The 14,945-nt window shown below is 42.4% G+C and overlaps 1 protein-coding gene across 4 annotated transcripts in view; it reads left to right on the top strand.

The window, feature by feature from the left end:
- The first annotated feature begins 237 nt into the window (after window positions 1-237).
- The window catches only part of AZIN1 (antizyme inhibitor 1), a 38,385-nt gene continuing 23,677 nt past the window's right edge, over window positions 238-14,945 (top strand). Inside the window, exons 1-3 of one of the 4 annotated variants that reach the window (NM_001291511.3) lie at window positions 238-654; window positions 6,357-6,494; window positions 14,406-14,551. The gene's annotated coding sequence lies outside the window, so the exon portion shown is untranslated. The remainder of the gene's footprint in view (window positions 655-6,356; window positions 6,495-14,405; window positions 14,552-14,945) is intronic. The other 3 variants (XM_031013560.3, NM_001301735.3, XM_019031847.4) reach the window with 3 other exon arrangements.

Here is a 14,945-nt window from a genome sequence, read left to right as displayed (position 1 = left end):
AGCCGAGCCGCCTCCCTCTCCCGGCCCACACCCGCGCGGCCGCCCTTCGCCTGCCGGGGAGCTGCGGGTGGCTGGAGGGCGGGAAGCGACCGGCCAGTCTGCACCTGCATGACCCGGTCGCGCGCCGACCCCTCCCCTCTCTCTCCCGGGCTCAGTCCTCCTTCCTCTTCCGTCCCCCTCCCTTTTCTCCGGACTGCAGCCGGGCTCCGCCCCGCTCGCGCGGCTGCCCGGCCAGCTGTGATGTCACCAGGCCACGCCCCCTAATATAAATACTGGCGTCGCTGGCGCCGCCTTCTCACACTTTCAGGCTCTGATCGCGGCCGCAGTTTTTCCTTTTTTCTTCTGCCGTCGCCTTCTCTGCCTCTTCTCATCCTTTCTCGCTCTGCTGCTCTGCAGTGTGACGAGTCCGAATCCTCTTCCCACCCAGCCCGCGCCTTTCTTCTTTTGCCTGCGCTGTTCTATTTCTCCTTCGGCCGCCGCCGCCACTGCTGCACACAGCTGGTGTCGGTGCCGCGCTTTTACCCCCAAGTCGTTCCCGCAGCCTATGGCCCAGGCCGCCTTGGGTATTTCTGCTCAAGGTAACCACATCCCTCTTTAAAAATTCCGCCGAAAAAGAGAAGACGCTTTACCCGACTCTTTGGGCCGTTATCTCACGTGAGTACCGAGCCGAGGAGCGCGGGAGGGGCCAGGACGGGGGGCTGGCCTCGGGGCGCGGCTGGGGGGGCTCCGGCTGGGCCCCGCCGCCCTTAAGACGTCCCCGCAGCGCCCCGCGGCCGGCCGCCTCGAACATGGCGGCGGCGGCATGTGTGGCGGCTGTCTGTGCCCCCGGCGGCGGCGGCGGCGGCGGCGGCGGCGGGGCTGGGCGGCGGGCCGCGCCTCAGGACCTTCGGGCGGCTGCTGTACGCTTGGCGGAGCCGGAGCCGCAGCAGTTGGGGCGAGGGGGCGTGTGCCAGTGGGGGAGCGCGCGGGGGTCTCGCCGCCCGGGGTCGCCGTCCCTTCCTGGCGGCGTGCGGCCCCCACCCCTCTCCCGTGGTGCATTGCTGTTTCCGGGGAGGGGGCCCGGCCGCAGCCCTGAGGGGCCGGGGTCCCGCAGCCCCTACCCCGCGGTGCGCCGCGGCCACCTTTGCCTCCCGAAGCCCGGCGGGCGGGCGGCGCTGTGGGCTGCAACGGCTGGGGTCCTGGTTATGAATGGAGCGGGGCGGGCCCCGCGCTGGCCTCTGGTGACAGCTGCGGAGGAAGTCGGATTCCTGGGGGGGCGCGAGCGCGGTCCCCCTCTGGTGGAGGAAAGTTGACGCCACTTGGGGCCTGGCGGCGGGGAAGCCCCGGTGTCAGGTAGCCAGCGAGAGGCCTTTGGCCCCTTCTGGAAGCCTCGAGGCTGCTGCTCCGCCCCTGCGGCGCTCCTGATTGGGTCAAGTCGCCTTCACTCACCCCAGTCACCTCCTGGAGCCTGAGGATTAGTCACCATGGCTTGGTTTTTCCGTCCGCGCCATGGTTCCTAGGCAGAAAGAGGGAGATTGGTAGACGGGTGGCTTATCAACTGCTGTCTTGACTGCCAACAGTTATTGGTGGTAACATGTTCTAACCCTTACACGGTATCCTGAATGTGTGTTTCGTAGACTAAGCTGCTGGTTCAGAAACCCGAAACAGTCGGGGGCACAGTTTACCGCCTCATGTTTCAGCACATTTAACTGAATTTTGTGGTGGCATCTTGGTTATATTAGTTCTGTGTCCCGTCGTGTTTCTATCGTGAATTCCCAGACTGGGTGGGAATCTAAGGACTCAAAGGAGGGGGAATTGCCTTGTGCTCAGCGAAGGTTGATGTAGAGGTACATCAAAGCACATCAAATACAGCAAGGGTTGGCAGAAACATGGCTCATGATTGTCTAGAAAGGCCCTCATAATTCATTAATTTCTTTTACATATACGAGAGCGTGCAGATGCTGATCATGATTAGAAATAAGCCCCAAGGAGTTTAGGAAAGACTCCAAAAGAAAATGATTATCGGTGGTGATAAGTGAGGTCGAGTAGTCAGTGCCTTTCTCCCCCAAGGTTTTATTACATACATTTTCAAACAGAAGGTGAAAAAGAGTTATACTTCCACCTAGATTCTGTAATTAACATTTTGCCTTATTTGTCGATGCATTTCAAAGTAAAGTTGGAGACCCCTCCAACTTTAGTATGTGCATATTAAATAGAGCTCAGTACCGCTTACTATTTTTTAAATCTTAGAGGGTAAAATTCACATCAGTATAAACCCACAAGTCTTAAGTATGCAATTTGATGAACTCTGACAAAAATACAGCTGTGTAACCTAAACCTTTTGTCAAGATGTAGAACATCGCCATCACCCTCAAAAGTTTTTTCTTGTCCTTTCAAATCGTCTCCCAGTCACCACAGAGCCAACCACGATCTTGGTTTTTTTTTTTTTTTGGAGTCTAGCTCTGTCGCCCAGGCTGGAGTGCAGTGGCACAATCTCGGCTTACTGCAACCTCCGCTTCCCAGGTTCAAGGGATTCTCTTTCCTCAGCCTCCCGAGTAGCTGGGATTACAGGCGCCCACCACGCCCAGCTAATTTTTGTATTTTTAGTAGAAAAGGGGTTTCACTGTGTTGGTCAGGCTGGTCTGGAACTCCTGACCTCATGATCCGCCCATCTCGGCCTCCCAGAGTGCTGGGATTACAAGCGTGAGCCACTGCGCCTGGCTGATCTTGATTTTTTTTTTTTTTAAACCCATAGATTATTTTCGTCTATTCCAGAATTTCCACATGAATGGAAATTCATGCATACTGTATGAATACTGTATGCATTCTTTGGTATAAAAGGCTTCTTTTAACTCAGCACATTTTTAATATTCATCCCTGTTGTCTTTATCTGTAGATTATCAGTAGATTATTTGTGTTGCTGAGTAGTAGCCCATTAGGTGACTATCCCTTGGTTGTTTTTTTTAAAAATAAGCTTTATTAGGCCGGGCGCGGTGGCTCACGCCTGTAATCCCAGCACTTTGGGAGGCTGAGGCGGGTGGATTGCCTGAGGTCAGGAGACCAGCCTGGCCAACATGCTGAAGCTCCATCTCTACTAAAAATACAAAAATTAGCCGGGCGTGGTGGCTGGCTTCTGTAATCCCAGCTCCTCGGGGGGCTGAGGCAGGAGAATCGCTTGAACCCAGGAGGCAGAGGTTGCAGTGAGCCGAGATCTCACCAGGGCACTCTAGCCTGGGGGACAAGAGCAGCGGGACTTCATCTCAAAATAATAATAATAATAATAATAATAATAATAATAATAATAATAAATAAAATAAACTTTATTTTGGAGTATCTTAGTTGCGCAGCAAAGTCACAAAGATACAGTTTCTTCATACTTCCCACCCAGTTATTAGTAACATCTTACGTTATTACAGTACATTTGTTAAAACTAAGAAATTGACTTTGGCACTATGAAACGTTCGAGACTTTTATTTGGATTTCGCCAATTTTTCTTTAATGTCTTTTTTCTGTTCCAGAATCCAAGTTACCACATTGTATTTAGTTGTCATGTCTTCCCAGTTTTCTTTGGTTTGTGACACTTTCTCAGTCTTCCCTTGTTTTTCATTACCATCACAGTCTAGAAAAGTGCTGCCAGATATCTGGTAGAATACTCCCCTCCCCTAAACTTGAGGTTTACCTGATGTTTTTCTCATGATTAGACTGGGGTTTGGAGTTTTTACAAAGAATACCACAGAACAATTTTAAAAATCATTGGTAAAGGCATTGTGTTTTCAGAGACGTACTGATAATTTTGAGATACTAAGTTTGTAATAGTTACTGTCAAAGTGATAGAAAGTTTTTGTAGTTGGGCACGGTGGTTTGCACCTGTAATCCCAGCACTTCGGAAGGCTGATGCAGGCGGATCACTTGAGCTCAGGAATTCAAGGCCAGCTTGAATTCCTATTTTATTTTTTAAGAAAATAAAATAGGCCGGGCGTGGTGGCTCACGCCTGTAATCCCAGCACTTTGGGAGGTCGAGGTGGGTGGATCGCAAGGTCAGGAGTTCGAGACCAGCCTGGCCAATATGGTGAAACCCCATCTCTACTAAAAATACAAAAAAATTAGCCGGGCATGGTGGCACATGCCTGTAATCCCAGCTACTCGGAAGCTGAGGCAGGAGAATTGCTTGAATCTGAGAGGCAGAGGTTGCAGTGAGCCAAGATCGCGCCACTGCACTCCAGCCTGGGTGACAGAGCGAGACTCCGTCTCAAAAAAATAAAATAAAATAAATTACATAAAATGCTTCTTGTTTCTTACTGACTAACCGAGCCCTCTCTGTGCTATTCTCTAAGGTGTTAGAGAATTTGCAGTGTTTACATACACCATTCTAAGTGAAAATAATTTATTTTTTTCCATACTGCCTTTTCTCCGCATTTCCATTTAACAAGTCCTTCTTCATGCTTTTTTATCCTAACTGTCCGGATAAACATTCTATCTATCCTGTATGTAAGTGCTTATAAGAAGTGCTTATCTATCCTGTATGTGTTTATAAGAAGTGCTTATCCTATGCACTTTTTGGGTCTTGCTGTGTTGCCCAGGCTGGACTCAAACTCCTGGGCTCAAGCAGTTCTCTTGCCTTAACCTCCTCAGTAGTTGAGACTATAGGTGCATACTGTCACATCTGGCTCATTTTTTCTTTTCTTTTCTTTTTTTGGAGACAGGTTCTCCCTCTGTTGCCTGGGCTGGAGTACAGTGGCACAATCTCACTGCAACCTCCGCCTCTTGAGTTCAAGCAATTCTTGTGCCTCAGGCTCCTGAGTAGCTGGGATTACAGGTGTGCACCACCATGCCCAGCTGATTTTTGTATTTTTAGTAGAAGATGGGATTTCACTGTGTTGACCAGACTGATCTTGAACTCCTGGCCTCAAGTGATCCACTGGCTCAGAGCCACTGCGCCTAGCCCTATTTTTTGTGTTTAAATAATGCCTTTCAAATTCTAGAGCCTTCATTCCCTACTAGTATCTTTTTGTTAAATGGAAATGTTGTAGGGTTCTCACTGAGGAACATTCTGGAATATCTGACGTTTAATGTCCATAATGTTTCACATCATTGCTCTTGGGTTGCATTAAGCAGCAAAATAGCTGTGGATATATGTATTGAGGAAAAGATGAATAATGTCTTACCCAGGGTATCTGATCCTATTCCTTAGGATAATTGAGAATGATCTGTCCCCAGCATGACTCAACTTTTTATTTATTTAGAAAATTACGTTGGTGTTGAAAGAATCAGAATGTTATGGAGTAGTACATTGTTTGGAATCTAATGTAAGATTATTATCATCATTGCATGTTTGTAGGAGTTCTTTCCTCATCATCCATAAATGTCATTCATTGAGCATGTGATCAGCTTTTCCTAGATAGATGAAACATTTTGCCTCCACCAGGAGTGCCTTGATCCTGGTGAGATACACTTTAGGTATGCCTACAGTGCTTCTGAAATCCCTCCAACTCTTGACTTTATAATTTCTGGTTTTCTGGCTTCCTTCTTACCACCCCTTTCTAGCAAATACTGTCAGATTATTTTACTTGAAAACAGTAACCACTGAATTATAAATAGAAACATAGGTATATCATTTTAGCTTAGAAGTGATGAGTGGTAACAATGTCTAAAACTCACCTACCATGTTGTATAGTGTGCTGTGCACTTATCACATTTATTTGTTCCTGGTGATAATAGAATGAATTATGTCCAAATAGGTTAGATATGAGAAGATAAATCTTAAGAGATTAGTTGCTTAATATTATAAGGAAGTTCTCAAGTTATTTTATGTTTTTCAAAAGTTATTTTAGATACATATATAATGCATTAGCTAAGTCATAAAATCTTTTGGTATTGTGGTGGAATTTTACATTTAAAATGTAAAAGACAAATATTTGAGGAGTAAAAGAGTGTTCTGGGTGGTTCCAAACTATTGGGTCATGCTAGTACATTATTCATATAAAGTCTTGTATATACACTAGGTTGGTGAGGGTACTTGGAATTTTTTAAATTCTGGACCGCTTAAAAATGTGGAGTTTTAGAGGACAAATAAAAGCAAAAATGAAGTTTTCATCTTCAAAAATGAAGGCTGGTAACTCTTGAGTAGGCAGATAAAACAACTTGGTAAGATGGCTATGACATCAAGTTCTGTGAATTTTTTACAGCAGCTTGGAAATGTTTACTTGCATAAAGTACTTGGTACTGTGGTAGACCCTTTGAAAATATCACTTGTGTAATGTGACTTTAATGAAACATTGTTATAAAATGAACACGTATTCTACAGTTCATGTTTAAGTCAGCCTAAACATTTTTTTAACATAGGACTATCTTCTGCTACTTTTATTTCCTTCTTTTAGGGCGAACTTTCTGACCAAGTATACAACTACCCAGAGGGCCTAGGAGAAGTGCTGTATAGAGAGCAGTTCGACTTCAACGCTGAGCCACCTTGGGAACCTAGCTGATGATAGGGGGGTTCCATCTCCCAACTTGTCCATGTAAGTATTTGCACATTTGTTGGTGGGGAGGAGGTCTTTAAAATCGAAGGAAGAGTGCTGCCTTGCTTAGTATTTTTCAGAATTTGAAATTGCATTTACCTCTTAAAGTGCAGTGACTTTTAAATTTCTGAAATAGAGATAAGACAGTTACCGGTTACAGACTTGACTGATTTAGTTGTGTGCATTGTTTACCAATGACTGGATCATTTAAAACTTTATCTTGAATGCATAACTTAGAAAATATACGTTGAAGAGGGCTTTTGGGATATAAGGTTTAGTTTATCACATCATTCAATCATTTAACTTAGTGAAATGATTTTTGCTACTCAGCTGGTAGGAACAACTGATTGTTTTTAGAGGACTTGCTGAAAGATGATAGAGATAGATAGAGATACATATATATCTCAATTTATGTATCTAAATATGTATATGGTATTAAAATATATGTATGGTATTAAAATATAGATATTTAACAGATTTTCAAGGATAGTTTTTGACTATACTTGGTTTTCTATGTGTGAATTTTACTTTAGAATTGAGCCCCTGTGCAAAATGTAATTCCACAGTAAACTGAATTTGGGCTACTAGATTTGTGTGGGTTCATTTAAAAATTTTGTGGTATATAGACTTATTGTTACGGAAATTCAGATTTTGCTATTAAAATTTAAGTGTTTTTAAGTTTGGTCAGAGACTTGGAGGTAAGTTTTCTGGAAAGCTGAGGGTATCAGTTTTAGTGTTTCTTTAATCTGATCTTGTTAAACAGATCCCTATTCGATAAAAATGTTTGCTCTAAGCAAACGTTTGATGTTAATACAAATTAGAATTTTAGACTCAGGTTTTTAAGGCTAAAGAGAAGGAAACACAGTTTAAATAGTAAGATTTCTTGAAACCTTTGACTTAGAATGTTGGCTACAGGGTTTCCTATACTGGCTTTCTCCTACCTGTGTAAATTTGAGCAAATGTGAATCCCAGCTATAATATAATGTTGGACTGGAACAGTTCTTTTTGTGTTAAACTGGCATAATTTCTTTTTTTGAGTGTATTACTATCCTTGGTTATGCAGTGTAGTCTTCGGACGAATTGCATTAGCATCCTCACCTAGAACAGAAATACAGAATCTCAGCCTCACCCAAACCTGAATCAGAGTCTATATCCAGGTGGCTTGTGTGCACATTAAAGAGAAGCAGGGTCATTGCCGTTTCAGTACTAAGTCAGTTGCCTAATTTTTGTTAGTCCATCTGTTCTATTTGCAACATACCTGATGTTTTTCTCCCAAGTTGACTTGGAGATTTAAAACCTTTTTGGGTGGTGCAATCTGTTAAAGTTAACATCATAGTTGTGAATCCATTCTAAGGCAGAAATTCAAGAACAAGCTTTCGTCTTTTGAGGAAGACCGTAATAAAAGATAATCCTTCTTTTAATTCGTGTCTCTTGCTTTAAAGAAAAGTTACCTTGCATTATAGTTAATATTTCTACTGGTGGTTCCTCTTAGAAACTTGAGAGACTACTGTCAGTGAGCTGAATGATTCTGCAAAATCAGGGAAAAGTAGTCTTTAGATTAATAATGTAGGATTCAGAAAGTCTATAGTGTCTCCCTCTTTGTGGGTAGGAGGGAATGGGAGCAGATAGAAGCTAAAGATTATTTATTCTGCAGGTTCTGGCAGTCAGTGTAACTGGCTTTTAACTTTATTATGCCCGGGTACAATGCATATTATGTCAAACAAATATAACTTCTTTAAATATTCACGTGTAATCTTCTCATTTTGCATGTCTAGTATTTGATGCTTTGCTATAAAGCTACAGGTCCACAATCCCTTTTTCATAGAATTCTGAAATCCAAAAAGTCTTTAAAAAAATTTTTTTTATAGCTTCCTTGATGTGACCTTAACTGATTTGGGGAAAAAAAAAACAACAAAAAAAAAACTTGACCTGAATCTGTGCTGATTTGAGGCTATTTTTGTCTTTACTTATCCCATTTAGTGTTAATATTCCTAAATTTTGCTTCAGAAATATTGTGGTTGCAGGGTGCTGACTCATTCTCCTGAAGAATATTATATAACATATGTAAAGTATGTGTACTACATTATGGTTCAAAATCTGGAGAATTCTGAATTCACAAAGATACCTAGTCCCAAAGGTTTCTTGACTAGAATTTGTAAAATTGGCAAGAGAAAATTCCGCATTCCAGAAATGTGTTATCCTTACAAATCAATAACAGTTTGCTCTATTGGACACCGAAATCCTGGGGTTAATTTTCTGTAGATCAACAATATTATTTGAAAACCATTAAAAGGAGTTAAAACAGCCTTCATGGAAATTATTTGGCCCATAGCATTGCAAAGCATGTAGCTATATGAACTCTGCTTGAACTGGTCCACTAGGATTCCCGTGCAGGTAGTCTGAGATCCAGAATTGGCTTCAGAGTTAGGTTTTAAATCAACCACCTGAATTTTGATGGAATGAACTAAGTATCTGGAAATTTTGGAAGTTGCTTACATAATCCTTTTCTTTCATAATTTAGAATGCGTGTATGATGTAGTATGTGAACACTGTAAAAATGTCTTAACAAAATATTTTAAGGTCAATATCAAAGATTAATGGGCCCCTAATTGTGAAAAAGTTTTTGTGAGCCTTTTGAGAAATCCCCTAGGCCAGGTGAGGTGGCTCACACCTGTAATCCCAGCACTTTGGGAGGCCAAGGCGGGCGGATTACATGAGGTCAGGAGTTCAAGACCAGCTTGGCCAACATGGTGAAACCCTGTCTCTACTAAAAAAAAAAAATACAAAATTAGTCGAGCGTCGTGGCAGGCGCCTGTAATGCCGACTACTCGGGAGGCTGAGGCGGGAGAATCACCTGAATCTGGGAGGCAGAGGCTGCAGTGAGCCGAGATCGTGCCATTGCACTTCAGCCTAGGCTACAAGAGCAAATCTCCGTCTCAAAAAAAAAAAAAAGAAAGAAAGAAATCCCCTAGGTCTTGATGCTGGAGTAAAGGTTTTCCAGTGGGCTAGTTTTCTATTTATTTTGGTTGTAGGTTCAATCATAATTAATGAATTAGCCTAATGGAAAATATTTTAAAACTTAAAAAGCTAAGTTTGCTTCTCATAGTGGATCCAGTGATGTGGTCAGATTCATTATCACATACCCTTTAATGTTGTGCAGTATGGAAAAGGGATTCAGTTAATTGATTTGCTTAAATGGGCTCTTAACAAGTTTGCTTTAAAAAATTTTTTTTTTACCTGGTTGTCATTAGTCGGCTCTATATATTCATGTAGGAACTTCAGAAGAACATCAGCATTTTAAATATTCACATTTTGTCTCCTAATCTTTAGTATTTACACACGCCTTAGTAGGAGCTTCCTACCCAATTAGGATTATTTTAACTAGGAAATACATATATATATATATATATATATGTGTGTGTGTGTGTGTGTTTTGTTTTTTTTGTTTTTTTTTTTGACAGAGTCTCCTCCTTTCGCCCAGGCTGGAGTGCAGTGGCACAATCTTGGCTCACTGGGACCTCCGCCTCCCTGGTTCAAGTGATTCTTCCGCCTCAGCCTCCCGAGTAGTTGGGATCACAGGCACCCACCATTATGCCCGGCTAAATTTTGTATTTTTGTGGAGATGGGTTTCACCATGTGGCCAGGCTGGTCTTGAACTCCAGACCTCAGGTGATCCGCCCCCCTTGCCTCCCAAAATGCTGGGATTATAGGCGTGAGCCACTGCGCCTGGCTGGAAAGATGTTCTTTACGAATTTGCTAGTACTCCTTCCTCATGTTTCACTGTAAGTTATCAGTAGGAAAGGGAGGTTGTTGCTGGGTGCGGTGCCTCACACCTATAATCCCAGCACTTTGGGAGGCTGAGGCTGGCAGATCATCTGAAGTCAGGAGTTTGAGACCAGCCTGGCCAATATGGTGAAACCTTGTCTCTACTAAAAATACAAAAATAAATTAGATGGGCATGGTGGTGCACGCATGTAATCCCAGCTACTAGGGAGGCTGAGGCCTGCTTGAACCCGGGAGGCGGAGGTTGCAGTGAGCCAAGATGGTGCCACCGCACTGCAGACTAGGAGACAGTGCAAGACTGTCTCAAGGGAAAGGGAGGTTGTTGACCCTGACTGCGGAGAAAGGGGAAAATTTTAGTTTTGATATTTGGTACTTTTTTTTCTTTTCTCCCCCCACCCCCGACTTAATTTCTCACAGATGATATTTGGTACTTTAAGGATACTGTGATACCAGCAAATGTAACAGAACATTCATTAATGGCGGTTGATACTCTTTGACCAAAAAGATGAGTAAAACCACTATCGTTGAAATACACAGTCTGTATATCCCCTTGGCATACATAAAGTAGAGTCAATGGTGTGTCAGTGCTTGTGTAAAGTAGCAGAAAAATATTCTGTAAAAGCACAATGTGAGTACTAGCATATTAATGGATAAACAAGGTTTTAGAGACATGGTATTTCTTGCTTTGAGCAAATTTAGCATTTTTTAAGGAAGGTCAAAAAGATTGGAAAGCAACGTAGACCAGTTTTTTCTTTCTTTTTTGAGACTTTCGCTCTTGTTGCCCAGGCTAGAGTGCAGTGGCGCGATTTCAGCTCACTGCAAACTCCACCTCCCGGTTTCCATCAATTCTCCTGCCTCAGCGTCCTGAGTAGCTGGTAATATAGGCATGCGCCACCATGCCCGACTAATTTTGTATTTCTAGTAGAGACAGGGTTTCACCATATTGGTCAGACTTGTCTCGAACTCCTGACCCTGTGATCCGCCTTCCTTGGCCTCCCAAAGTTCTAGGATTACAGACGTGCCACTGCGCCCGACCATAGACCAGTTTTTAAATGGGATAAATGGCTTTTGCATTTATTACAGAGGTTAGTTTAGCTGAGAAAATTAATACTTACTACCAATCTGTGTGTTCCATCACAGTCTTCACCCAACCTGATCTTGTTTCAGAGTTTTCCAGTTTGGGTCTCCCCACACCACACCCTAGGTAAACCAATCCCTTTTGCGATACTTAACTTCCATTAGAATAAATGAGATACTGCATATATGAGAAAGGCCTGTAAACCTTAAAATCTAGTATATGGCAGGCTACTGTTCTAAACTGGCCATTGTTCAGATAAACCTAAGGAGACTCTTTCAAGTTGAAGTGCTTACATACTGGTGAGGCCCCAGGGAGCACAGATATTTTGTCCTTCCTCCATTCCAGGGACATCCATGCCCAGTCAAATCAAGCAATTTGTCACAAGTTAACTAAAGCAGATATTTAGCTCTCCTTTTCGTTAATCCACTGTTTTTTACATTATGCATGAGTAGAAAATACTGTGTAGCATACTGGGTTACAGGGATTAGGATAGTCAGGTTCGACCTGCCCAGGCCATAGCCAGCCATCATGAGGTCCAGCCACGGTGTGCATGCCACCACGCCCTGCTAATTTTTGTATTGAAAAATAAAATTTTTTTTTTTTTACTATTATTTTGTTGAGATGAAGTTTCGCCTTTGTTGCCCAGGCTGGAGTGCAGTGGTTCAGTCTCACTGCAACTTCTGCCTCCTTAGTTCAAGCAATTCTTCTGCCTCAGCCTCCCAAGTAGCTGGAATTACAGGCACACACCACCATGCCCAGCTAATTTCATATTTTTAGTAGAGACAAGGTTTCGCCATGTTAGTCAGGCTGGTCTCGAACTCCTGACCTCAGGTGATCTGCCCTCCTCAGCCTCCCAGAGTGCTGGGATTACAGGCGTGAGCCACCGTGCTTGGCAGTATGAGCTTTATGTTGACTTCAGATTAGTTTTTATCTGTTTCTTGCTCTTTACTGCAAGGATCCTCTGATGCCCAGTTTGCAAAGATCTCCTAAACAAGTATGGTGTCTTCTTAGCTCATGTAGGTTCAGCATGAACATGTTATATTTGGCGTGACCAAAGGTAGGGTGGGGTTATCCTGGTATGTTCAACATGGAAATTCTGACAAAACAATCATCCCAAAAATAATACTCCTAATGAGAGGTTTGCTATCCTAAATTCATGAAGAGCTCCTTCAGATAAATAAAAGGCAAAAACAAGAAAATGAGCAAAATACTTGAAAACTGTTTGCCACTAACAATCTAGCAGTTCCAGTCCCAGGTATAGACTGTAGTCCCTAGATCAGTGCTACATAAACTGCCAGTCAGTGGAATAAGGACTCTAGTACTAGAATGTAAAGTACCACATTGCCCAACACTGTTTTAGGGTCACATAGAAGAATAATACCATTAAGTAACAAAGGAATGATGATTAGAGAAGGTCTAAACAAATTCTAAGGGAGATGTACAGGGACCTCTGAGGTATTGCATCTTATTTCTTTCTTTTTTTTGTTTTTTGAGACAGTCTTGCTCTGTCACCCAGGTTAGAGTGCAGTGGCGTGATCTTGGCCCACTGCAACCTCCACCTCCCAGGTTCAAGCAATTCTCCTGCCTCAGCCTCCCAAGTAGCTGGGATTACAGGTGCCCACCACCACGCCCAGCTAATTTTTGTATTTTTAGTAGAGACAGGGTTTCACCATCTTGGCCAGGCTGGTCTGGAACTCCTGATCTCATGATCCACCCGCGTCAGCCTCCCAAAGTGCTGGGATTACAGGCGTGAGCCACCATGTCCGGCCAGCATCTGATTTCTTAATAACCTGCTTAACTTGGTCTTGGTTGCAATTACTGTATTGCACATGTATTCTATATGTTTTCTTTGGGTGAGTAATGGACAGGCAGGCAATGAGCTCTGCCTTAAGGTAACCAAAATAGTGTGTCTCTTTAAAGGATTATTCCCTATGCTTAATTGTAATCAGGAAAGCTAGAAAACTTGAAATTAATATGATTGTGTACTTCATGTTGTATTGTAATAGTTATCTTTAATGTTATCACATCTTAATTGCCAAAAGGGATATAAGTATTTCACTTGAGTGCAGGTACACACACACTTTAGTACACACACATTTTCTCCAGAAAAAAAATTTAGTCTTCACATTGAATAGTCAAGACATTTTTAAGGGAGTCTAATTGTGTTAATTCCACATGCAAAAATAATATTGCTGTGAGAATTGTGTATTTTGTTTTCTCATTAAGCTACATTTTAATATTTATGATGAGGCAGTTCATTGGGCAGTCTTTACACAGGCACTTCAAACTTAGCCTGTTGGGCTTATAACCTTTGGGATTTTTTGCCCCCTTATATATTTCCTATTCATTCTTGTTCTTCTCTTTTAAAATAAATCTTTAGCAGTCACCTTTCGTCTTCTTCCTCTAAGGTTACTCGGTTTTTTCAACCTCATCACCTGAAAAATAAGTTTAGGGGTATGCATTGTGATTACTGGCTTTCTTATTGAAGCAAGCCTTGTCCTGATTTATCCTGAGTACTCAGTGTAGGCTGTTGTTATTGTCTATCACTTATTTTGGGGTCCAGGGTGGCAGAAGTTTACCTGATCTTATGATCACTAAATTTATAGGATTTCCTACCAGTTTCAGTATATAGCTTCCTGGAATTCTTTTGTAGTGGTTCAGACCTACTCAAGGTCTCACATCTATGGTAGATATCATTCTTTAGAAGCTTCTAGTGCTCTTCTGGTCAATTACTTTTAAAGGTATTCTATGTGGTAAGTAACATTTTCTGTTGTAGGTAGAATGCAGAGGGGACTTAAGCAACATTGTATATTTTTAAAGCTGTGAGCTGGGTGCTAAGTCATCAAATGCCTATGTAAAAATAAAAGTAGAAATGCACCTAGGCATCTTCAGAGTAACAGTAATAGTATAAATTTCAGAATATCTTTTCTCATTTTTAATGAGTAAAAATCCTTTTAGAAAAATGGTTGATGTATTAAGGTTGGGTTTCCTGCTTAGGTATCTCTGAAACAGTATTCTCAACCTTTCAGCTCTCCCTGTTCTACTTCCAGGGAGGTCTTCACTTCAGAAATCCAAGACTCATATTCATCCAGCTTGGTGTCAAGTGGGCTGTTGCTGCCAGAATTATCTTGTGATTATTTGAGAGATGTATCAGTTTCTTCTGAAGTACAATCAACTGTAGAAGCCTTTGTAGCAGGTGTGTAACAAGGCAAGTGCCCAGCTCCTGCAGCCACTACTCTTGGAGCTACCCTGTCGATGAACATGAGGACTCAGCGGCCTCATGAAAGGCTCCAGGGAGCAGTGTGTAGTTCTTTGGAGCCTTTTGTTTCTTTTGGCAGCTCTTCATGGAAAAATGTATTAACAAAAAACACCAATATGAAGGTGTGAATAAGGGATGTTACATATTTTTTCTTCTCAGTTATGAGTCTAAGAGGAAATTATTAATAAAAGTAGTATTGTGGTTATACGCTACTGTATTAGTGTAAAATAACCTGAGCTTTTTCAACCGTATGTTAATAAGGTGGTTGAAAATAGCTTAAAAGTGCTTGTGAGTAGAGAATACTTTCTAGTGTCTATTGATAATACTAGAC

This window comes from Gorilla gorilla, chromosome 7 (genome assembly GCF_029281585.2).
Source record: "Gorilla gorilla gorilla isolate KB3781 chromosome 7, NHGRI_mGorGor1-v2.1_pri, whole genome shotgun sequence".
Taxonomy (NCBI): domain Eukaryota; kingdom Metazoa; phylum Chordata; class Mammalia; order Primates; family Hominidae; genus Gorilla; species Gorilla gorilla.
Note: the sequence above shows the minus strand (reverse complement) of the source record. Positions and strands in the feature narration are given on the sequence as shown.